The 24,393-nt window shown below is 45.5% G+C and overlaps 1 long non-coding RNA gene across 1 annotated transcript in view; it reads right to left on the reverse strand.

The window, feature by feature from the left end:
- LOC137162822 (uncharacterized) overlaps window positions 1-22,062 on the reverse strand; it is a 44,828-nt gene extending 22,766 nt beyond the window's left edge. Inside the window, exon 1 of the long non-coding RNA XR_010922510.1 lies at window positions 21,477-22,062. This is a non-coding gene — a long non-coding RNA (uncharacterized lncRNA). The remainder of the gene's footprint in view (window positions 1-21,476) is intronic.
- Between the last annotated feature and the right edge of the window lie 2,331 nt (window positions 22,063-24,393).

A 24,393-nucleotide genomic window follows, 5' to 3' on the forward strand; every position in this document is an offset into this window, starting at 1 on the left:
TGGACCACTTTGCAAGGGGACTGAAAAGATGTGTGGGTGGAGTCGTCTCCATCCCCACGGCATTGCAATGGCATTCCCTCCCCTTCCCTGTGATTAGCCTTTGGAGAATCTGCCGCTTGCATTTGAATCCACCACAAGGTTTCTCTAACCTAGAGAGATGAGAATTAAACGCCTATTGTGACCCTTTTCCACATGTGTCATCTTGGCAGGATTGGCCTCACGTTCTTTAGCTTCCGAACGAGAATGTTCTGAGGATTACTTGGCAAGGGAAAGCTGTATTTACTTATTTTCCATGGAATTAGGATACATTCATGTAACTGTTGTTAAGAGTCCCTAATTCCCCCACCACCAATGATTTATGCCCTGTGCCTCCTTCCCCCACTCCATGCAATAATGTCCTGCCTGGTTTGAAACCTCATTTGCTTAATTTAAGAGGTTATTTTACTAGGGAGAATGATCCGTGCCAAAACTAACACAGGGAATTGTCATCTGTTTATTCTTTATGAAGTGTCATTTCTGTTCAAAACCCCAACCCAAAGCCCAACATTTTATCAGCTCAAAAAGACACTCTCCAATAATAAGGCTGTTTTGCTCTGTCCCTCAGGGCACAGTCTAGGTAGCTAGCCTATTAAACAATGACAGGACACCTTCCCGTGGCTTACGCATAATTAACGCAAATTGGCAGGACTGTAAATCCTCTGTGAGGTCCTGGACATGCAGCATATGTTCGGAGATGTCTAGCCCTGGGATGCAGAGCTTGTCATTCCTTCTGCTCTGTGCTGTTAGCTACAGGCATCCTCTTAACTGACAGCCCCTGATCATGTCGAAAGATATTGTCACCCAGGTAGCTAACATCATTGTAATACAAAGACAAAGCCTTTGAGATGAGGAAGTATCAGTTTCAATGTCCTTATTCAACAAGCTGTACATACCTCAAGAGGCTTCTGTATTCTTAGCCTTGTCTACATGGGGAAACTGACCAGAATAGCTATTGCAGTGGGAACAGGGTAGTCTAGACCAGCATCCACACAAAGAGCTATTCTGGAATAGTTTATTCCGCAATAGCTATAGTGGGCAGTTTCATTGTGTAGACCAGAACGAACACACTTGGCATCATGCTGAAATGGACATTAAAAAGAGATAAAGAAAAACAAACCATCCAAGAAGTCAAATCAAAGCTTGAAATCCACTATTTAAACCCCATGCCTCTCTCCTGCCAACACCCAAGCAAGGGACAGAATAAAAATATCTCCAGCAGTCTCTTGCATCCACAAATCCCAAAGCCTTTTACAACCTTGGTGCATGGAGCTGTACAAGACCTCTTCAAGTCAAGCATTATTGTTCCCATCACGAAGGGGGTGGGGGACCAAGAAATAGAGATGAAGGGAGAAATCCAGCCCCCTGCTCTGTGACCCCGCGGCCCCACGTGCAGTGCAGTTCTGCTGGGCAGGGTGAGGCTTTTTTCTGATCTATTTAATTATAAGCACAGCCATGTGTATGTGTGTCATTTTTCTGTTTCTGGACAGCTGGTTCTGATAAACAATGGCTTCCATTTTCAAAAGTGACTAGGCATCCAAAATTTGGACCAAGATTTCCATTTCATTCAGTCCCCCCAGAACAGCCTCTGATTTTAGGGACCCAAACCTACAAGGTACTAATCACTCTGGACTTGATCCAGAAGAACAGTTCAGCACGTCATAGGGTGATGTAGCCCATTAAGAGAGTTTACCGCTATCTGTGACTAATTAGCTGCCTCCCAGGTGATGAGTTTGAAAAGGCACTGCCAACATACACAGCTAGACAGCACAAAAAGGAACCCAGCCCAGCTGTTTACAGGCTAACTGCCAAACACAAAGAGAGAACAAAACAGGGATGCAAATATGCCCATTGTGGATAACATGCCATAGCGGTATTGTGGCAACACAGGGTGGGCTTAGCCCCACCTGTGGCTAATTAGCTGTTTCCCACATGATGGGTTTGAGGCCAGGCTTCAGGTGATAGCTGATAGACACCCACTCCTCAGATGAAAGGGCAGTAACTAGATAGGAAGAGACTTGCAGGGGAAAGGAATTGGAAGAGAGCTTTCAATGCCAGTGGGGTGAAAGACCTGGCTGGAGATGCCTGCTGTGTGGGCAGGGGTAGAAGTCTTCTGAGGAAAAGGCTTCATGAGGGGCCAGGGAGCAGGACCTGGTTAACCATCTGATGCATGTTTTGGTTTAGGAAAAAAATAAACCCACCTCTGAAGAAAGGGATTGAAATGATGCCACTGTTGCAGGGCTTTATTTGACACGCTGGCTGGCGAGTTGACCCATGGCTTACAATGTACTTAACTCCAAGCCTGGGCAACTTCAATGGGGCAATTCACATGCTTAAGTGCTTTGCTGGATCGTGGCCAGAGAGCTCCACCCCCTGCAGAGTGGAGCCCCATATCCCCGAGAGCAGTCTGGGTTTCTCACTTCATGTAAACTTATCTTGAGATGTTGATCCAGAACCATAAAGGTCACTCTGCCCTCATGCAGGATTTTACTGCTATTCTGCCGGCACAGTAGGGACAGCTGGATTCTGGTGCTTTTGCTCCCTGCGTACCAAGTCCAGAGGAGGGGCAGCAGACACCTCAACAAGGGCTGGATAGAGGGACCCGCCTATAGCCTCACCTTAATTTGTAAGGTCATCTTGCTCATTCTATTGAAGTGTTTCACTATTTTCATAAGATTTTCCCAGAATGCATTCCCCCAAAGGTGACTTGCCACAAGAATTCCCAACTTGTCTCCTATTATTGCTTCTAAAACATCTGAATGAGCTGTCCCTGATATCTAGTGATGAGCTGGGGGGAAAAACACTTCAGGACCAGACTATTTGCATGAACACATCTACTCTGCCTAGATATTCAGCAGACAGAGCTGTCTCGCCAAAGTGATCCATTTTGACTGATGTTGGGTTACAAATCACTGTAGTACTGAATGCAGAGGTAATGAAATGTTGTTATCCTTACTGTATGAGCAAAGGGCAGCAGAACTGTGCTTAGCCTGCCCTGACTGAGGGGGATACTCAGTTTAACTACACTCATAGGGATGCCAAATCCCAGTGAAAAGAGAGAGGGTGGGGACAGACGTTCGTAGATGGGGATGTGGGTTCTGCCTTAAGAGTTCTAGCCACAACTTGATCCTCCCCCTCTCCACTGTTTAAAGACAAAGTAAAAACTCTCCACTGAGTCTAACCAGCTGTATTGCCTCTTACAGGCACCTAGGGTGGTGTTAAATTTTCCCAGATTACTGGGTGGGGGGCTTGAGCAGGTTCTAATTTGTACTGTTAGAGGAACCCTTAGATATTTAATCCAGTTCTTATTGCTGCTGACTCCACCAGGCAGAAAAGGGTTATGCATCTGTCCAGGACAAATAGCATGAAATCTTTGTTCAGCATTTTGTCATTTGGTGGCGTCACATGTTAGTACTATTTGTAGTCTGGGAAGTGGGTGGGCTCGCTAAAGGCCCCTCCCCCTTAAGGGGGAGGAGTCACCAGACCCAGGACACAACTAAGTTCATGGGACAACTAATGAAAAAAGGAGCAGGTGTGTGGGGATCACAGGTTTAAACGAAGGGAACCAGAAAGGGACACCAAGCAGAGTGGCAGGCATGTTGGGAGATCTGTGCTGATTGTATTCTAAAATCACTGGGGTTGCAAAGTTGTGCTGGAAAGCCTTGTCATTTTTGCTATAAATATTTATCAATGATCTGATATTATTTTAATTTGAGGGGTAGTTCAGAGTCTGCATATTTTGAATAGTATCCTGTGATTTGCTTACTAATAAAGGATTACCAACTTGTCTCCTGGAGAAGGATTATGAACAAAAGTGCACAATGGGCCATTTTCTGTCTGTTTGATGTCAGATAGACTGACTTGCTTAAGTGTTTGCATAGTATTACTTTATTACAGTGAACTTATGATAGTGATCACTCTACCATCTAAGGCATGCAGGACTTCTCTGTGCTTAGAATAGGAAATAAGTGCACCCCTTAGGGGTAATTTATGAAAAATTTCTTTTCAATGGCAGTCATTGTAATCACCTCTCTGTCTACAGATCTTGGAGTGCCTTACAATATTGATGAATCAACCCACTACAAAACCCCTGAGACGTGTATCATCACACAGGCCCTGTGTAAATCATGATTTTTCTAAATAGCTCACAACTGTGCAAATGGCATGCTCTTGAATTTCACTGAGTTTGCACAGAATGAATTTCACCTGCAAACTTAATCAGCAAGCATGCGCCAAGTGTCTGTTCTTCCTCACAGATATGTGCACAGCGCTCCAGTCTGCCACACATGCACACAGTAATGCAAGCAAAGGTAATATTTAAAAGACAAAAGTCACACAAGCTAAAGTAATATTTAAAATATCATGGTTTGAGGGTGTCACAGGGTTCACTCACTGCTCGTGGCACCTCCTGCTAGCTACCCTGGGAATCAGCTCTCCGGCAGTGTCTTCCCCTGTCCTCTCTCACTTTGTGGCCCCTTCACTCCAGGGACTCAATCTCCTCTCTCAGTGGCTTGGCCCTCCAGCCAGGTCACTATGGTTCTCCCCTTCTATGGAATTTAAAGCCCTTCCAGACCTGCTGGCTAGTGCCTCCAATGCCTTTGCCTCTTCCCAACAGCTGGTAGGGGAACCCAGGCCTGTCCTCTACACTGGGTTGCAGTCCAGGGACTCTATAACAAGCAGACAAGGTCTCTGCACTGACTGATCCCTTTGCTGCTGTTTCCCTGGTTTTCTTTCAACTCTTCTGGCTTCCCCACGCTCTGAGCTTGCCATCCTGCCTCCATCCAGGGAGTAACTGCAACCTACTTCCCTGCCTTCCAACAGTCCCCTTACTGCTCACCACTCCTGGGCTTTATACTGGCCCCACCTGTTCCTGCCCAGATGAGCCTACTTCTAATTAGTGGCTTGGCTCCTCCTCCAGGTGCACTCAGTGGAGCTAATTGGCCTGCATGGCCAGCTTGACCCCTTTCAACCCTATGTGGGGCGGCCACCGCATCACAGAGGGCTTTTTCATGATTTCAGTGCCCTCTGTGAAATCATTATTTATACCAGGCTCTAATTATCACATGGGGAAACTGAGGCACAAAGTGAGTGACTTCCCCAGGGTAACACAGTAAGTTTGTTGTAAAGCTGAGCATAGGAGATCTGGGATCTGACTCGCTGTCCGCATGTCTTCAGCATTCCACAAAACCTGCTACTGTAGGCATCAGCCCTAGCAAGCTGGTTCTTTAGCCTGGAAATTGTGGCAACACCATCACAGGTGGAGAGCTAGTCTGCGAGGCAACTTTCTGTGCTTAACAAAGCTAGATCAGTTCAGTGAAATTGTGTACAAGGCCCTTTGTTTTCATTTTTTATTTTGTTTAAAATGTCCCTGGAATTTATCTGCGTTTATTACAAAATTTTAAAAACAGGTAAAAAATTGGTGCAAAAAATTAACTTCACAGTTTTCTGGGTAAATATTGGGGGGGACAGGAGGACAGGGAAAAAGGCAACAAAGAGAAAAGCAGGCTCAGAGATGGAAGAGGCGAGGGCACCATCTGCTCATGCTGTCTCCTCCACCACTTCTGGGCCTGCTCTGGAAGGAGAGATGATGGCTTCGGTATTTGGGTCATCCGGATTACCGAGCAGCTCTCTCTCCTTCCAGAGTTGGGTGCCAGCATTTCTTTCTTTTTTTTTTTTTTAGCACATAAGCACCAATATGCACGTGTGTGTGTGTGTGTGTGTGGGTATCTTACACTACAGTGCCTTACTTTGGCAGACACCCTTGTATTTACACTTAGGCTAATTTATTATTAACGTAAACACATCTACCTAATGTACTGTATTTAATTTGGATAACCTAATCAGTATTACTGTATTTAATTTGCATACCTAATCACTATTTTCATGTACTTGAGTCGTCCAAATTTCAGGTGGAAAATCAGTGCAAAACAAACAGCTTTTGTAAAGCCCAGGAATTTTTCACTGAAAACTGAAAACAAAGGGTCTTGCTTGTAGGTCATCTACTTCAGAGAGAAGAAGTCCTTCCATCTGTCACCAAAGTCTGGCTCTTTGACAATGTGCCTGTCATAGGGTGGTCCTACCTGGAACACCCTCCTGCAGCAGGCCTTGGCATGCCATGTATGCCTGCCTCAGGTTCCCTCCTTCAGCGCCCCCATAAATAGTCCAAACAGTCTAAGCACAAATAGCCCTTGCAGGGTTAATTCATTACACAAAAAGAGCTACATAGGAGCCAAAGCCACCTAATTCATCAAATGTTTTAGACAACAACTGTTATCAACCTTGATTAGTGTCTATCCGTGTGAGATGCCTTCTGGTTCTCTGAGCCAGGGAACTGAAGCTAGAGGGCTAAAGGTGGGATGAGGCATAGTGAGTGATGCTGGAGCTGTACTGGAGAGCTGAGGTGTGGACAGGGATGCTGGAGGAATCTCCCGCGGCTGCTCTCACCTTCAGCTCTCTCCTGCTCTCTCTGCCAGTGGCTCAGGGAGGTGAGCGGGCTCACACTTACACAGCTTCCTAGCCCTTTTCAGCCTCCCAGCACTGGCTTTGGTTCCTGAAAGTGAGCAGGCCAGCTCCTCCCACTGGCTTGCTAATAATTCCTCTCTCTTTCCTGCAGAGAGTTTTCTGCAGCTTTCCTCAGACACCTCCTCCAGTCTCCTGCCTGACTCACTCTCCGCCCTCACCTACTCCCCCATTTATAGGGCCCCGGTGTCCTCCGTTAAAATCCAGTTGTGCTGATGAGTCACAGGTACACCAGCCCAGCCCTGCTCCCTCTTACAGGAGAAACGTCAGCCTGTGATGGAGCGGGTAGACCCTATTCAAACCTTATCACATGCAACCAGAAAACTGCAGTCTCTGCTAGGACTGCAGGGGAAGGTAGCCACCATAAGCAATCTGGCAGCTAATCGTCTTTCGTAGGGCAAGTCGTTTTTTTCAAACTTTTTTTGGGTTGAAAAATAGCCTTTTGTGAAGAATTGTTAAGGCTGAAGCGGAAAATGGGAAGAGTTTAACCGAAGTTGATAAAAGTCGTTTATGAAAACGTTTGATCAGTTAAGTGATTTTGACAAAAAACACTGCAAAAATTTTCAGAAGAACAGAAAATGGAGTCATTTCAAGCTCTGTGCAGTGAAAACTTCAAGAGTTTTCATAAGGTGTCTTCATTTTTCCACCACTTGTACTAACCAGTCAGCAGAGCTTCCTTGAGGGTATGTTTATGAGTTGATCAGGTCATACTTGCTTGATTTTCTAGGGTTAAGGAATACAAGAGGCAGCAGCGAATGAGACTAAACTAGACAGGCACCCTCCATAACTTGCTCCTACCTTTGGGTTGCAGGGAGAATTACCACTTTTCCTTAGTTAATTTCAGCAATTGCTCATGGGCCTCTGTGCCTTGAACTTATGATCAGTTGGCTGAAATTTTTAAAAAGGTCTTAGCTGAGGGCTTGAGTCACCATTGTGTTACCCCAGTTTCAAGTTGGTGTAACTACAGGAACTGAATGAATGGCATAACACTGCTACAGAAGGGAAGTAAGGCAAAGGGGAATTAAAACCAAAATGTTTGTATCTGTGCCACAATTTTGCCCATGGAAACACTTGCAATTTGAGCACAAACAGCATTTGCCAATCATATGCCTGGGCACCATATACAAACAAGTGTTGTCACAAATGTATCCAGCACTCTTGAAAATGTGGTCTCCGTGTCACAGAAACCAAACACAAAAATCCATGCTGCCCTGCAATTAAACAAACAAACAAAAATTCAAAACCCTGTTAAAACTACAGCCTCTGCACTTTTCAAAGATCATGATAACTAGCTCATTTAATGTTACTAAATCAGGAACTTATGGCATGTCTGCTTCCATAGAAATGTCTCCTGACCTATATAAAAAGCCAGCCCTCACCTGTAACATCTTCTAAGTACCTTTAAGATACACACACTAGTCAGACAGGGTTTGATCCTACCCCATATGGCAAGATTTAGTATATGCTCCCGCAGCTTTTGGGCCACTCCAATAAACGCAATTTAACTGGCTGATCAAACCAGATTACAATGGTTTTCCATTGTCAAAATGTTGCGTAGGAGCTCAAATCCACCATAGTTAGTAGAAACACATTCTAACAAAATAAAGAGATTAATTCTGATCAGTCTTTTATGTTATAGAATTGCAAAGTATTCACGGAAAGATGTCATGTCACTTGGGTAATATCAGTCTTTCCATAATCACAATCAAATGATGGATTTCTCATCTTATTTACTATCGTGTCAGTCATAGAAAACATCAGGTATCTGTTTTCTAATCTTTCCCAGAAAAAGAAAAGATAGTGTAACATAGTGAAAGTTCCACTGTTAACACTTCCCAAGAAGAGATGCCAGCCCTGCAGTCTATATAATTTTGAAAGCTGCCTGAGCTAAAAATACAGCAGCAACTACAATTTACAAAAATTAGGTTTGTGGCTCTGATGACAGCAGAGCCTGAGCTTTTCTAAGGGCATGTCTAAACTGCCTTGCAGTTCGGACTACAGGGAGGTGAATAGCACGTAACTCCCCCATGTGGATGCTGCAGGCATGAATTAAAAGGTTCCTACTTCACATTAATGTAATCCTGTTTGACGTGGACTATGTTAATGCTAGTTAGGAACCTTTTAGTTCACACCCGCAGCAGCTACACTGGGGAGTTACAGTTCAGTGCTTTGGTGGGCACTGCTATTCACAACCCCATAGTCCAAATGCGGGCCAGCATAGACATAGCGTAAGTGGTTCTCCGTCTCATACACATCTGCTATCAGGCTGTCCTGCCTGAAAAGCATACCTAGCAGCACAGCTCTGTCAGCTGTCAGTTATGATCTTCTTTCAGAACGCAATGTCTCAGACCCCATAGCCCCAGATCTGAAGCAGACACATCATATTCAGGTATATTTATACCAGCAATAGGCTGCCAATGTTTTAACAAGGGGCTCACACAAGGTTTCCTTCGTAGTTTGTTTAAACCCTCTCCAGTTCTATAGGTTTGTGTGACGCTGGGCCAGAAAGGGTTACGTCTAGCAGGCTGAATAACCCAAACACAACCTTTGAGAACACACTGAAAGGAAACACAAATGATAATCAGAACCATTCATTGTGAAATAACTAAAACTCATATAGACTCTAAGGTCAGAAGAGACCAATATGATCATCTAGTCTGACCTCCTGCACAATGCAGGCCACAAAACCTCACCCACTCTAACCTATGACTGAGTTATTAAAATCCTCAAATCATGGTTTAAACTTTGAAGTTTAAACTTACATTGTTAGAAGTTGGAAAGTAAATAATGGCTATGTATGTCTATATTCGCCTATAATCTTGCTAGTGATTACCAATGTAAGCAAATAGTTCCTGTCCGTCTCTATATTCTGCTAGTTCAAAAATCAAAAGAAGATACTAACATTTAGCTGGAACTTGAATGTAATAATTCTATTCTTTTTATTTCTCTTTGATGTTTAAATAGTAACTTTACCTGTGAATGGTTGTAAATTGCCTTGTGCTAATGTAGCTAGTTACCAGTGTGCATAGAAAATAGGAGATGTTACTTCAAAGCCACAAGTACCTATTATGCACCCAAGGATTACTTGCAGTGATATCTGCTGTCAAGAAGATGTCAATAAGCCTGCACTGATCTATAAAAGAGTCTAGGGGTCCTGATCCCTTTTATCTTAAGACTGTTTGGATTTCATTGGGGGAATTCAAGTCGCCAGCGTAAGGTGGACCATGAGACTGGTCCACTCTGCTATTTCTTATGGAAGAAATTATACAGACTCTGTACATGGACTATTTGGTCTTCATTTCCTGCTTTATTTCTCTGGACTGGATTTCTAACAAGGAAGCTCTAAACAAGGATTGATGACCCCCAAGCTGTTTAGGTAATTTCCAGAGACTTTGCAAATTAGCAGTTTATTTCACAACTGCTACAAACCTGATCCTGAAAGAACTTTGCGACTGTTTGTCGTCTCTACTTCGAAGCTGACCCATAGACTTTACTCTTATCTGTATGTATATGAATTTTAACCAATATTCTCTCTTTTCTTTTTTTTGAATAAATATTAGTTTAGTTAATAATCATTGGCTTTAAGCGTGTATTTGGGTAAGATCTGAAATATTCATTGACCTGATTGGTAATGTGTTCAGTCCTTTGGGATTGGTAGAACTTTTTTTTAATCTATGATGGACAAGATTTTCAGTAATCTCTATCATATTTGATTTGGCTGTCTGGGTGGAGGCCAGAGGGCTAGATGGCTTTAAGGGAACTGTGTTTTTGTCTTCTGATTAACCAGTGAGGTGATCAGAAGTTGTTTGTTGCTGACTTGGCATATCTTATGAAAGAATAATCACCAGTATCGGGGGTCTGCCTGCCCCGTTCATTGCAGATTTGCCCTATTTAAGCTCTCTCAGTGTGGCTCCCCTAGGGGCCAATGTCACAGTTTGCCTGCAGAAGAGTGACGAGAAACTAAAATGATTTAATTCTGCCGCCCCCCCAGTTCTTCTGCTATTTATATTATCATGGTGCCTAGAGAAGCCAGCTGCTATTGGGGCCCTCTTGTGCTGTACGTCCACAAGGCAGTGCCTACCTAAAGAATTTAACATCTACGAAGACCAAACAACCAAACGGTGGGAAACTGAAGTATTCCCATTCCCATGTTACACATGGAGAACCACAGCTCAAGGAGTTAAGTGATTTGCCCGGGTTCCCTGAAAGCCGTTGAGCTATAATCGACCTGCTGAGGTTGCCAGTGTGAGTGTAAACACTCTGTGACCTGAGTCAACCCAAACAGTTCTCCAGCAGCTGGTCCACAATGTCCTGCAAAAGTGGTCACAATTCTAAAGTCCGTTGCCCAGGGTCACGGAGACTGGAAGCCATCACCCCATGTATTTTTAACATGCCATTTCCTGGTTGCTCAGCTTGGCAAACACACCTACTGTCTCTCTCTTGTTCTGTACAGCTACCCAACCGACCATGCCAGCTCCACAAACTAGATGTGCTCCTGTCTGGAGCAGAGAGGAAGTATTGAATCTCCTGGGCCTATGGGGAGAAGAGGCTGCACAAGCACAGCTATGGCCCAACTACAGAAACATTCCCATCTTTGAAAAGATTGCATGGTGGGGGGAGAGGTGCAGGCAAAGGGTGATAATACAATAAATGTCTATGTTTTGAAAATAATCTCATCTTTATTAGTTCACATCACATGCTTCAGAATGCATATTGGCATGCACAGCACCCAGTACTTGTAAGTGTACGGCACCACAGAACTCAGAGATCAGCAAAACACAGAGGCATGTGTGTACATGCACAGCAAGCTCTGCAGAATTCACTGGTTCAGAAAAACAGTGTAATATTTATAGGTTTACAGCACACACTACACAATTCCTAACAGCACACAACCCTTCAGAGTCCAAGCACCATCCAACATAGTATATTAATGTGGCTGGCCATTAAAATGCTCTTTGAAAGCCTCCCTCAATCGCCTAGCTCCAAACTGAACTCTTGTAATGACCCCTGAGTTTGGCCTGTGTGTCAGACTCAGCAGATAGCCACTCCACTTCTGCCCTCCACCTGGTGGCAACTCTTCCCCCTTTGCCTCACAGATATTATGCAGGACAGAACATGCAGCTATCACCATTGGGATATTTTTCTCACTGAGATCCAGTCTTGTAAGTAAACACCGTCAGAGTCCTTTCAATCTACCAAAAGCACATTCAACTGTCACTCTGCACCTGTTGAGCTTGTGGCTGAATCTTTCCTTGGTGCTTTCAAGGTGATCAGTGTACAACTTCTTGAGACAGGTCAGCAAGAGATAGGCTGGGTCCCCTAAAATCTCTATTAGCATTTCAGTGTCACCACTAGTCAGGAAAGAATGTCCCTGCTTCCAGCTTTCCAAACTGCCCATGTTGATGTCAGTGAAGCATCCCCGGTGATCCACCAACACTGTCTCAGTCGACTGCCTCTCTGCTGAAGGGGCTGGTGGGAACTGAAGTGCACGTGGCCGGCACTTGGGCAGTGGGAGCGGACCAGCCACTGGCCAGCTAGGGGGTGGGCTGTGTTGGCACTGCAGGGGACAGGACTGGGCTGAGTCGGTGCTGTGGGGGCTGGGACCAGCCAGGCTGAGTCAACGCTCCAGAGCCGGCTGGGTCATGTCGGTGCCTTGGGGACAGGTGCTTGAGCGTGTGACTGGGGGTGTTGTCTGGTGCTGGAGCTGGCCGGGCGGGTGGCACTCTGGTGGGGGGGAGTGGGGAGGAGGATGGGCTAGTGCTTGGGCAGGACAGCACTGGGGCATGGGCTGGCCAGCCTGGGACCAGGGTGGGTGAAGGTAGTGCTGGGGCATGGGCTCTGGGTGTGCTCAGGCTGCCTGGCACTGGTGCTGGGGTGCTCCACCAGCCTGGTGCCTGGGTGGGGCTCTGATGGGAGAGAGGTGGAAAGGGTGGGACTGGAGGCTAGCCTCCCTGACAGGCGGTTCATGAACCACCCAGCGTTCTGGAATCCACATCTTTACAAGGATGTTGAAAAATAGGAGGGAGTACAGAAAGAGCCGCCAAATTGACTCGGGGCAGGAGAAAATGCCTTATAGTGAGAGAGCTCAGCCTGTTAGCTTGTCAAAAAGATGATGGAGAAGAGACTTGAATACGGTGTTTAGGTACCTTCCCAGGGAAGAAAACACCAGCTTTTAAAAGACTCTGACCTAGCAGAGAAAGGCACAACAAGAACCAATGGCTGGAAGTCGAAGCCAGACCAATTACAAATGTGTGCTTCACTTTTATTTTGAGCAGCGCGGATGATTAACCATTGAAACAACTATCAAAGAAAATGGTGGATTCTCTCTCTGTGGTCTTCAAAGCAAGGCTGGGTGCCTGTCTGGAAGATATGCTTTAGCCAAACAAGTTATTGGGCTTGATACAGGGGAAAGGTGATGGCCAGTGAGATACAGGAGGTTAGACTAGTTGATCTAATGGTCCCTTCTGGCCTTAAACTCCATGAATTCAGATCAGATTCTGCTCTTCACTACGACAGTTTAGACTGGGAGTAACTCCACTCCCTTGACTTTATTGTGTTCAGCTGAGGAACCCTCTTGATTTTAAATGGACTTCAATGAATGTACACCTCATTTAGACCAGCGTGACTGAGTTCAGACTCTCCCCCACTTTCTTTTAAATAGATTCAGATAAGGGCCATGCATCTGTCAGGCATCACCCATGCCCGGAGGGTGACACAAAGCAGAACTGCCCATAGGATGTGCTGTGCCTCAAATACTATCCCTCCCAGAGCTCCCCAGGTGCAGGATGAGACAGCAAGCTCTCCTGTCTCTATCTAGTCAGCATTGCTGGTTAGTGCAAAGGATGCAGGAATGGCCCACTCTTTTCCTTCTCCTCTTTGGAGACTGGTTTATGCCCTCCACTATGCTAGGAGGGAACAGTGACTCGCTCTCTGGACACTGCTGGGTGCAGGTGTGAGGGAGAGAGAGCTTCTGGCATCTTCTCCCCTTTGCAGGCCCACACACTCTCCCCAAAATGCATTTTGCTCAGCTGAACAAGGAAAATCTGTCCTGTGCCATTGAAGAAGACAGCCATCTAAATGTGAGCCTCATGGCTGGGAAAAGTGTGCAAGCACAAAGCAGGGGGAGGCAGAGGAACAAGAGTGTGATTTGACAATATAAACAAGTTACGCCTGTTGTGTTCTCTTTCTTATGATTAGGGAGGTTGATGTGGAAGCTGGCCAGAGCTGACCCCTACACTTGCCCTCCCACTCACCAGCTATCATCAAATGCTCAACAATTTTCAGAACAACAAAACTCAGGTCCTTTTATTGCATCAACTGGGCCTGACTTTCCGAAGTGCTGAGCATCGAGCAGCTCCCATCGTTACATAAATGGGCAGATTTTCTAGACAGTTCAGCACTCAATGTGCTCACACTTTTGAAAATCTGCCCACCTATTTTGGTTCCTACAAGGCAGCTGGGCTCTTCAGAAAACGTGGGGCCACCTGCCTCTAAAGTAGATTGGGCACAGGTAGCAGCAGATATCGTTTAGAGTCTCTTAGACTGTAACCTCTTTGAGGCAGCGACTGCCTTTTTGTTCTGTATTTGTACAGGGCCTAGCACAATGCGGCCCTGGGCCAGTGCTGGGAAACTAGCTGCTACGGTAATACAAATAATCAATACAAATATGAGAAAAGCCTGAATTCCAAATTTCCTTCTAAACCTGCTTTTTTAATTGCTTGTCCCTTCCGCTGACAAATTCCTTTGGAAATGAAATTGTGTATATTTGCTCTCCCCGGTTTTGTTTTTTTTAAGTCTGAACAAAGTCGGTTGAGCCAATTTAAATGGAAACAATTGCCACTAAACAGCCAATGCTACTTTGTTCCTGACGCCAGGTAACGAGGGCCTTGCTCTGAGACACACTCATGTACGAGTAGTCCCATTGATTTCCGCAGGACTACTTACATGTGCAAAGCATCAGGATCAGAGCACAAGATGCCTCTACCTAGATTTATACTTTCCCCCATCACATTGGTATCATAACTATTTCCCATTCTAAGTACAGAGGGGAAATGGTGGTAACCACAGCAGGTGGAGTATTTACCATCAACATTTTACTGGAAAATTTTTCATCATCAACAGTTTGAAAATACAAACATTTCCACCAGCTTCAGTGGAAGTGGGAGTAAACGCTGACTTTTTAAACAGTTACCACTGGATGAGAGCATGAAAAATCTTTCTTCCCATGTTCTCACTTGAAAAATGATGATGGGCTTGGGAAAGTCAAGATATAAAGCTTCAAATTTAGCTTGCTTTGAAAATCACTTGTGGCTTGTAAACAATCCAGCTTTTTGAGCTAAGCTCAATACTGGATTTTAAGGTTGTGGATGTTTAAAGCCAGCATTTTGTGCATACGTGCATTTGACTTCTCCTTGTTTCAAAGCAATTTAGAATGAAGGGCGGGTACTAAATCACTTCAGCCTTGAAGCCCTTAATTGCTTACAGCCTTTGGACTGGCTTAGCAGCTGCTTTCACAGACTTTAAGGTTTCTGAACACTTAAGGCCACTGTTAAGATACCTTAAGCTCTTAAAAGGTCCTGAAGTGCTTAAGATGCCTGAAATGAGTTAAAGCAGCTTGTCCCAACTCCTTAAGGATATAGTTTTACAGACAGCGGAGTGAGTTCATGAGGAATCTGTTTGCCCCAAAAGCCACATCTTACAATTTTCAGAGCTCTGGGAGATTTCAGCTTTGCTCCTGTTCAGCTCTTAAGCTATGCAGGGCTGCAGCCTCTGAGTATGTCTACGTCACAAGCGCTACGGTGGAACAGCTGCAGCTATTTTGCTGAAGTGTAGACGCTTACTGCAGAGATGGAAGGGATTTTTCCATTGCTGTAGTAAATCAGCCCCCTCGACAGGTGGTCCATGGAAGACTTCTTCCATTAGCCTATTGTTATCTACACTGGGGCTGAGGTCAGCTTAACCACGTCTCTCAGAGGTGTGACTTTTTCACACCCCTGCGTGATGTAGCTAGGTCCACCTAAGTTTTAGATGTAGAACAGGTTTGTGGTTTAAGGAATTTAGGCACTTAAAAGTTGGTGTAAATTTTGCAGAGTAACTTCAGCTCAAGGAGTTTATAAACTCAGGCTATGGCTACACTATCACCTAGGTTGGTATAACTTGTGTCACTCGGGGGTGTGAATAAGCCACCCCTCTGAGCGATGTAAATTACACCGAACGAAACACGGGTGTGGACAGTGCAATGTCAGTGGGAGAACGTCAACTGCTGATATAGCTACCGGTGCTGGTTGGGGTGAATTAATTAAGTCGACGGGAGAACTGTCTCCCGGTGGCTTAGAGCAGCTACACTAGAGAGCTTCCAGCAGTACAGCTTCTTCAGTAAAGCTGCGCCGCTCGCTGTAAGCTCTCTAGTGTAGCCATATCCTTAGTCTGAGAACTCAAGGCAGGTCCACTGGCCGAATCTCTCTATAGTCCTCTCGTCTTTACTGAAAAATTAAATAAATAAAGTGAATGCAACATTAAGACTGAGAGGCTAATTCGCTATAATTCCTACTGCTTGTTTTCCAGGAGGAAAGAGGAGACTACAAAAGGGTCTGTTTCATAGTGTGGGTGCAACCGTGGTCGCGAGAGAGGCTATGCTGAGAATGCTCAATCAGGGCAAACTGCAAAAAATGAGGCAGATGATCCCCAAAACTGGTGGTTTATTCTTATAATTAGATTCATCAAGTCAGTCACAAACCAGCTTCTGTCATACCTGACTGAATACCAAGAAGCGAAAATATAGGTCCCTTTACGCAATCCAGCCTTTGGCTCCCACTCAGACATCGTGGGGATGACTTAAAATCTAATTCACCATATATAAAGTTTTACCAATCCCAAGAGACTTTACCCACCAGGTCAATGAATATTTCAGATCTTACCCAAATACCTACTTCCAGCCAATTCTTATTAACCAATCTAAGATTTATTTAAAAAGAAAAGAACAGAAAGAGTTAGTGTGATTAAAAGACCATTATATCTACAGATAGGAATAAAGTTCTTGGGTTAGTTTCATAGCAGAGATGGGGAGCTTCTGAGTTGTACAAATCCTTCCAAAATCAGTTTAATAGGTTATAATCAAATTGGCAGTCTGTATATAGACTTTGTTCAAATTCTTCCATAAGAAATTGCAGGGACAGTCCAGGGTACTTGGAGACCTCAGTCTTGTGACTTGAATTTCCCCTGGCAAAGTTTAAGCAGATCTGAGATAAGGATAAGGCCCTAGAGTTCTCTTATAGTCCTCTAGCAGGCTATGATAACCTCTTGACAGCAGTTAACAGCAGGCATTCCTTGAAAGAAGTCTAGGTAATGTGCATCGCTGCTTTGAAGCAATGGCTCTATTTTCTAGGCATTCACCGGTAACTAGTTGCATTCATTAGCATAAGATAATTAACCAGCCTAGCAGTTTAACATAGACCGTTTTCTACAAACTTCAAAGGGAAATATAGACAATGATATTATTACACCCAAGTTTCATCTAAATGTTAATATTCCTTTTTGATCTCTGAATCAATAGAATATAGTAACAAACAGGAAGACTAAACCATTGTGTGCCACAGGCAGAGAACAGAAAAGAACCAGGTGCCACCAATATCTGAGGCCCCTGCCATGGACCTTCTGGTGTTCTGTCTCCTGCTGTGGCTAATCTCCAGATGCTTAAGAAGGAGGTGGGGGAAGGCCCAGAATATATCTGGCCCGTTGTGTATTGGGAGCTCTCCACAGATTATGTAACACATAATGGGGGTGCGGATATAGGTCCTTAATTTGCATATTTCTTTCAGTGTTACAAGGGATGGGTGAGACTTGGGGAGAAAAAAAAGACACCAAAAGTGTTACATAATTTATGGACACCCCTTTGGGGTTAAAAACCACAACAAAAAACACCTTCCTGACCCCTGAAGGCAACTGCCTGAAGCATGAGATTTGACTATAGTCTTTGTCTTAATACAGAGCAGTGAGCACTGAAAACATGTTGAACCAATCTCATTCTTCCCCCTGGCCTGTGAAAAAGGAATGCACAGGGGGATTCATAGATTTCAAGGCCAGAAGGTGTCACCATGGCCATCAGTCCACTTTGGTTTTGTTGGAATTGGATTTGATGGTTGGATTAGTGCTGTGCTGGTTGCAGAGACTGTAATATTCGGCAGATTGTTTTCTCTTTTATACTGTATCTGTTTATGTTGTATGTGAGGTTTAGGGGTTGGCTTTATGTATAATAGCTCTGATGTTTTGGGTTTCTTGGTGGACATGTAGAGAGGGATTAAAAAAGTCAAGCCTGTGAAAAGAATTTGTTACTTCATAAACCCTGTGGAGTTATTCCTATTAGAAACACACTGCTCTCTGCCACTATGCTGTAATGGCCTCTGGCTGGTAGTTGTCTTTAACTCCCACCAGGCCTTGTGTGGGTGGGTTCACAGCAGAGGAGAGAGAGAGAAACAGAGGGGTCATCACCTCCCATGGGGAAATCCCCACGGATTTGCTGCAAGGTAATGCTAGCTTTGCCCCATCCTGCTCCTTCTACAATCTCTTCAGAGGCTCTGCTCTAGCAAAGTATTAAGCACTGGCTTAAGTAGATTAGTCCTATTGACTTTAATGAGGATGGTGCACAAGTTTAAGTCCATTCCTGGGTTGGGGCCAGAACAAGAGCAGAGGAGCTTCCATAGATACAGGGGTTGGGAGAAAGAAGCATTCCATGGAGCTACTGATTCCCTCCCACCCCCCAGTGTGCACACACATGTGCGCTCACGCTCTCTCTCTCTCCCCCTTCCCCCTCCAATGGCCCTGGCCCATTTCCACTGGATTTGGATCTCATCCATTCACATTAGGCCACATGCTCCCTCCCATCTGCTAACTATCATTCTTTCATGCAGAATATAAAAATGTGCATTTTTAATACACAGCAGGTAAATGACAGACTCCACTTCTGAACTACAAAGTAAACTTGATTTTTAAGTGCAAGCAGCCCCAGACTCTAGCCAGCCTCAGCGTGACCTTGCATACTGTATGTGGGCTGAGAGAATGTGCAGAGATGGGACAGAAGAAACTGGAAGAGGACATCGCCCATAACATCCAAGGGAAATGTGGGCCCATTTTCAGTGTAGCAGAGGGCAAGATAGCCAATAATTACTGACAGTGAGAAAGACAGAGGAAAGAATCATGAAACTATCCACACAACGTATGATTGTTGAAAAAGAAGCAAACCAAGTACTGGGATATATACTCAGGAGCAGCATAGGAGATGTCAAAAATGTTATTTTAGCACAGTGTGGAGGACTCAGACAACATTTAGGCCAGTGGCTCTTAACCTTTCCAGACTACTGTACCTCTTTCAGGAGTCTGATTTGTCTTGGGTACCCCAAGTTTCACCTCACTTAAGAACTACTTGCTTACAAAATCAGACATAAAAATGCAAGTGTCACAGCATACCATTATTGAAAAATTGTTCACTTTCTCATTTTACCATATCATTATAAAATAAATCAATTGGAATATAAATATTGTACTTATATTTCAGGGGATAGTATCTAGAGCGGTATAAACAAGTCAATGTCTGCATGAAATTTTAGTTTGCACTGACTTCGCTAGTGCTTTTAATGTAGCCTGTTGTAAAATTAGGCAAACATCTAGATGAGTTAATGTAGGCCCCGGAAGACCTCTGCGTACCCTCATGGGTATGCATACCCCTGGTTGGGAACCATTGGGTCCAATTATGGACACCAGAATATAAAGTAGCCAGGGCACAGAGGATATATAAACAGACCGGAAATGGCCAGAAGGGTGATGAAATGATTTGGTGATTCTCCTCACTGGGGAAAGAGTTAAATGTATAGATACATGTTTTGGACCAGTGGCACAAAGAGAAAATTCAGACATTTTCAAGAACAGGTTAACAAATTGCATGAGCAGTTTATGTACTAAGATTTACTGGTGGGACCAAACCCAAACAGCTTTTAGCACGTCTGCTATAGTATATTGAGAACCCAAAATGACTTGAGCCCATCTTTCTCCCCACCAGCCTCCACATCCCCCTGGCTCTGCTTTGTCCCTTTAATCATGGAGCCCAGATGGTCTTCATCTCTTGTACAAGCCAGGCCTGGGTTCTCTTATATACTGCACTCCCTTCTAGACTGGCTCATCAACCCTGGGCACTGAACTGTGATGTGCAGAATATTGGCTTTGTACCATTCTTTGGGCCAGGCCTCCCCCTCGCCGGGAGCCACACGGGGCTGAGAACCGAATTTCAGCCTCTCGCAGGAAAAAATGGTTACATATTTGGCACAACGCATGGCACCTTCACCTGCTTTCTGCCAACTACAAGGCCCTGAATAGCTATTATTGGACCCTGCAAGACAGCCTTTGACAGCCTGCCAAGTGTCAGGAATGCCAGCACGCCCCTGCATCTTCCGCTCTCATACATTTTGGCACAGTGATAAAACTCTTTTTTGGGGGCTGGAAAAACATCAAACATCATCTGTACCTCATTGGATTTCTCCAGATCACTGTGAGCTAAACCATGCCTGTTCAGATTAGGGTGCATCTGGCTCATTTCCAGATCATCTCAGAACAGCCAGCACTAGTACATTTAGCTCTCTTTAAAAGAATCCTCCTTTGGCATGGAACAGAGCCTGAACACTCTATTCTCCAGCAACCATAGGCTGATTCGCGTGGTATTTGCAGGGGATATCACAATGAAGCTGCAGAAACGTGTGCAATTGCAAGAGATTAGCTAGACAGGTGTTAGCAGGGGATCCCCATGGAAAGACTAGAGGAGTAAGATTGGGTGGGAAAGTCTGTTGAATTATATGGCCTTGTGTCATCCTGCTGTTACTGGGTGACCAGCAAAGGGAAACACACAAATGGGTTCAGACCCTTCTTTGCGTCTTCATCCTGCATAAAGTAGGCTTGAAATAAGTACTTCTGTATTTTGGTTTTATTTAAAACAGTAGACCTGAGGTTCTCTCCCTTCCTTGGTTTTCTCTTGAAGTTGGTGGGGACAACTGGAAAACAAGTAGGGTTCTGCCATCACAGCAATCAAGCATCTGAAAGCTGAGTTACTGAGGCCTTGTCTTCCCTACAGAGTTGATGAGTTCACAGGACCTAGCAATCTAACACCCAACTCATGTGTTAAGGGTGCTAGTAACATAAATTGGCTGGCACAAGTGGGGCTACAAGGCAATCTTGAGTGTGTACATCTCCTCAGCTACTAACTGGGCCACTCTGAAGCATAGACACAATCTAGCACCATGACAACAGTCCAGGGCCACTAGTCCTCCCGTGCTTTCCCATATTTCTCCAGGGCCCTCACAAGCTCAGTGGGCAATACCAGAGTGTTTCCTTTTTTTTTTTTTTTTTTTTTTTAAAAACACAAACACCATCTTAATTCAAACTCCCTAAACACAGTTGGAAGAAACAATCTCCTGCCCCATTAACTAAGAGCAGAGAAAGCTCTCAGCCCACAGCTGAAGCATCTAAAGACTCCTCAATTTAAAAACACCACACCAGGAAAGACTAGATCTGGCATATAAAAAGGTGAAAAATGATCAGAAAGAATATTGTGGGACAAACAAATCCTTTCGGATTGAACTTAGTCAGCTGGGGTCCTTCACAAATGATTTTCTTTCGTACAGGGGAGACTAAAGGTCTTAAATTACTATTCGTTGATGCCAAGGTAAATGTATTGGGTTTTTCAGTTATCATTTGTATTGCTGGGTTCACACTTCAGTGTGTCAACATGCTTGAGACACGGCATCTAGGCCTCCACAGCTACCTTGCAAGATTTTATGAGACCCTGAAAACTACAGCGGTTAATCCTTCATTAGGGACATGAATAACAATAGTGGTCTGCGCCGCTATAGCTTCGTCTTCCAAGCTAGAAATAAATTTACCTCATTTTAGTTCACAGAGCTTCTGCTAAAAGTTATTTGTGCATCCGCTGGTCGGTATCTTCCTCTGACAGCAATATAACTTTTAGGCGGTGTAGAAGTGTGACTCACCATCCAGCACACACCCTTATGACTGGGCACGGCCTAGCAGGCTCTCCTCCTCTGACAGCCCCTCCAGCCTGGCATGGTCTGTTTCTTCTTGTGACTGAGTCTTCTGGTCAAATCACCTTAAGTGCTACCCTTTCCTAGGGAACAGAGTCCCCCTGACCTTGTATCTGATCTCAGCCCTCAACTCTGGGCCCAGTGGTCCTTACACCCTTTGTCCCAGGGCTTTCAAAGGGTCCTTACCCTTTCTATCAGGGAGATTTCACACCACCTTCCTCAGCAGCTGGTGGGTGAATCCAAGTCTCCCACCCCTCTGGGTTTCAGTCCAAGGACCCTATAGTGAGCAGCTAAGACCTGCTTCCTCAGACTCCTTGGCTTGGCCTACTTCTTCCCTTTGCCTTTCTCTAGGCCCATTGCTCTATACACTTCCTAGGCTCTGTAGAGCTCTTTCTGGCTCTGGTAGTAAGCAACACTTCTTCCTGGGGTTCTGGTTCCTACCCTTTTATCCAGGCTCACCACAGGCACGTGCTCCATCCCTATAGCATCTCAGAGCCTCCGCTGGCCTTTTGGCAGAGTTCCCAGCTAGTCCCAAAGTCCTTCTTTTATTAGCCACCCCCCAACTCTCACAGCTGGGCCTCGTCTTTAATTGGGCCTGCTCCACACTCCAGGTACAATGGGGTGCATTAATCACACTCTGATTCCAGTTAACTCTTCCCACACCAATGTGGAGTAAAGTCCCCATCACAGGCAGAGACACACTTTTCCTACAATTTATTCCCTCCCGCACTTTGCTTTTAGATGAAGATCCTGTTGCTGGCCAGGCATAGCACTCAAAGGCAGTCCTCCCAAAGAGGTCAGCTTGTGCCTGTGCTAGCAGCTGGGTGGTGAACTGGGTTAGAAGCTCTGGCCTCTGTCTTTTAGTTGCTAATGCAACTGAGTGGGCACCAGCGGTACAACCGAGGCTTTGCTGTCCCTTCAGCCAGCGGTGTCTGTACTAGCAGCAAAGCCTAGTATCTGTCTATCCCCCAGAGCTATGCGTGGTGTTGTTTTACAAGTGAGATGCACAGCATCAGACAGAAATAAGAGCTAAATTCCTAGGAACCTACAGTCTCAAGGCCAAGTTGTGGCTGACCCTCTGCACGAGGGGAAGGAGGATTTAGAGAGCTGTTTCCCCCTTGCTCCCCTGAGTCACAGAAATAGAAGCTACGGTATCACAGCCACTGTGACCTGAGAACAAAGGGAGGAGCCGGCAAGTGCTGCTGGCAGTGAAAGGGGACACTGTCGTAGGCAAAAAACAAACCCCAGCCAGGGCGTGGAACGAGCTGGAGAGAGATTTCTTACTCTCTCTGCTTTAGAGTTTTCAAGACACCCAGGTGCTCTGGTGGTGGATCTATCATAGGATTTTCTCCAGGGCCCATCATCACCATGGCAGCAAGGCACCTCCCTGATAAATTAGATCTGCATAGCAGGGTCCCTAGTGAATGTCATGGAGTTTCCTGCTCTTCTCCCTCCCCTGGCGGAGGCGGCTGTGGTTAGTATCTATCAATTGGGCACAAGGTGTTGTTCTCCTCTGCCCCTCGCCCTCCATTATTTTGAATCTGGTGGAAGTATGTTACCAGAGACAAGGGTCAACAGGCCCTGACAGTAAGTAGACTGGATTAGCCTGACCTCCTCTTGCAGCTCGGTCCCCGAGACCCTGAACTATTTGTCTTGCTCTCACATGCTTCATTCTGGATTTTGCAAGCACCAGTGACTATTTAGATGAGATCAACAAACCTCTGAATGTTCAGGGACTTTAGTGAAGAAGCATAAATTAAGTACAATCAAATATTTATTTTAAGTCATCGTGCCATACGCTGACAATATGTGAATCTTCCCTGTACAAACACCCAGTAAATGAATTTCCCTACAGCATCGTTTCTCAACCTCTGGTATGTGTACCCCTGGGGCTACGCGAGACACAGGCAGGGGATACGCAGCAAAAAACTCAGTGAAGGGAGGTGGGTGGCAGCTGCCGGCTTCCCGCCCGGTCCCACCTCTTAGCTGGGAGGTAAAGGGCAGCCGCCCTAGTCCTGGGAAGCCGGGCGGCGCCTGTCCTCCTCCCGGTCCCCAGCTCCCAGGTGGGAGCCCGACAGCAGCCTCCTGTGTCTTGTGAGCTGGGCTCTGAGCCGAGAGACAGCCTCCCACGCCCTGGCTTGAAGATGGGCAGCAGCTGCCTGCCACCTGCCCACATCCTGGGTCCCAGCCTGCGTGGAAGCCTTGTCTGCCCCAGCTCGGATTGGGTGGCAGTTGCCCACCTCCTGGGCTGGCAGCCAGACTGCAGCCGCCTGCAACTTGCCGAGGTGGCAGCTTCCCTCCCCGGCTCAAAGCCTGGTGCCCTGAAAGCCAGGTGGAGAGCCCAGCAGCTTGCCCAGTCCTGGAGCTGGGCTCTACCCAGAGGTTTACTTGTCAATTTCACGGCTCTAGTGGGCCACTAGCGCCTGCTCATACCTCACAAGTTCCCACCTGTGTGAGAAGAACACCACATGATCCCTCCATCAGGCCATAGTGATTGGCTGGCGTTGACCTTTGCTCCTATATGGAGGAAGGGGAGGAGGAAGGAGGGGAGAAACAGCAGGGGGTTTTGTGATCTGCCACAGCCACACAGCATTGCAGAACTCAGAACTCTCCTGCTTTACGAGAAATACAGTCGTCCAGCAGTAAAGGGGAAAAAGATTATTTCTCAGAGTGGAAAATTGAGTGTTGGGGTACTTATTCAAATTTTCAGACGTTAGGGGGTACTTGCTACTTAAAAGGTTGAGAAACACTGCCCTAC

This window comes from Emydura macquarii, unplaced genomic scaffold, assembly GCF_026122565.2.
Source record: "Emydura macquarii macquarii isolate MOO-44397 ecotype Brisbane River unplaced genomic scaffold, CSIRO-AGI_Emac_v2 contig_2473, whole genome shotgun sequence".
Lineage (NCBI taxonomy): Eukaryota > Metazoa > Chordata > Testudines > Chelidae > Emydura > Emydura macquarii.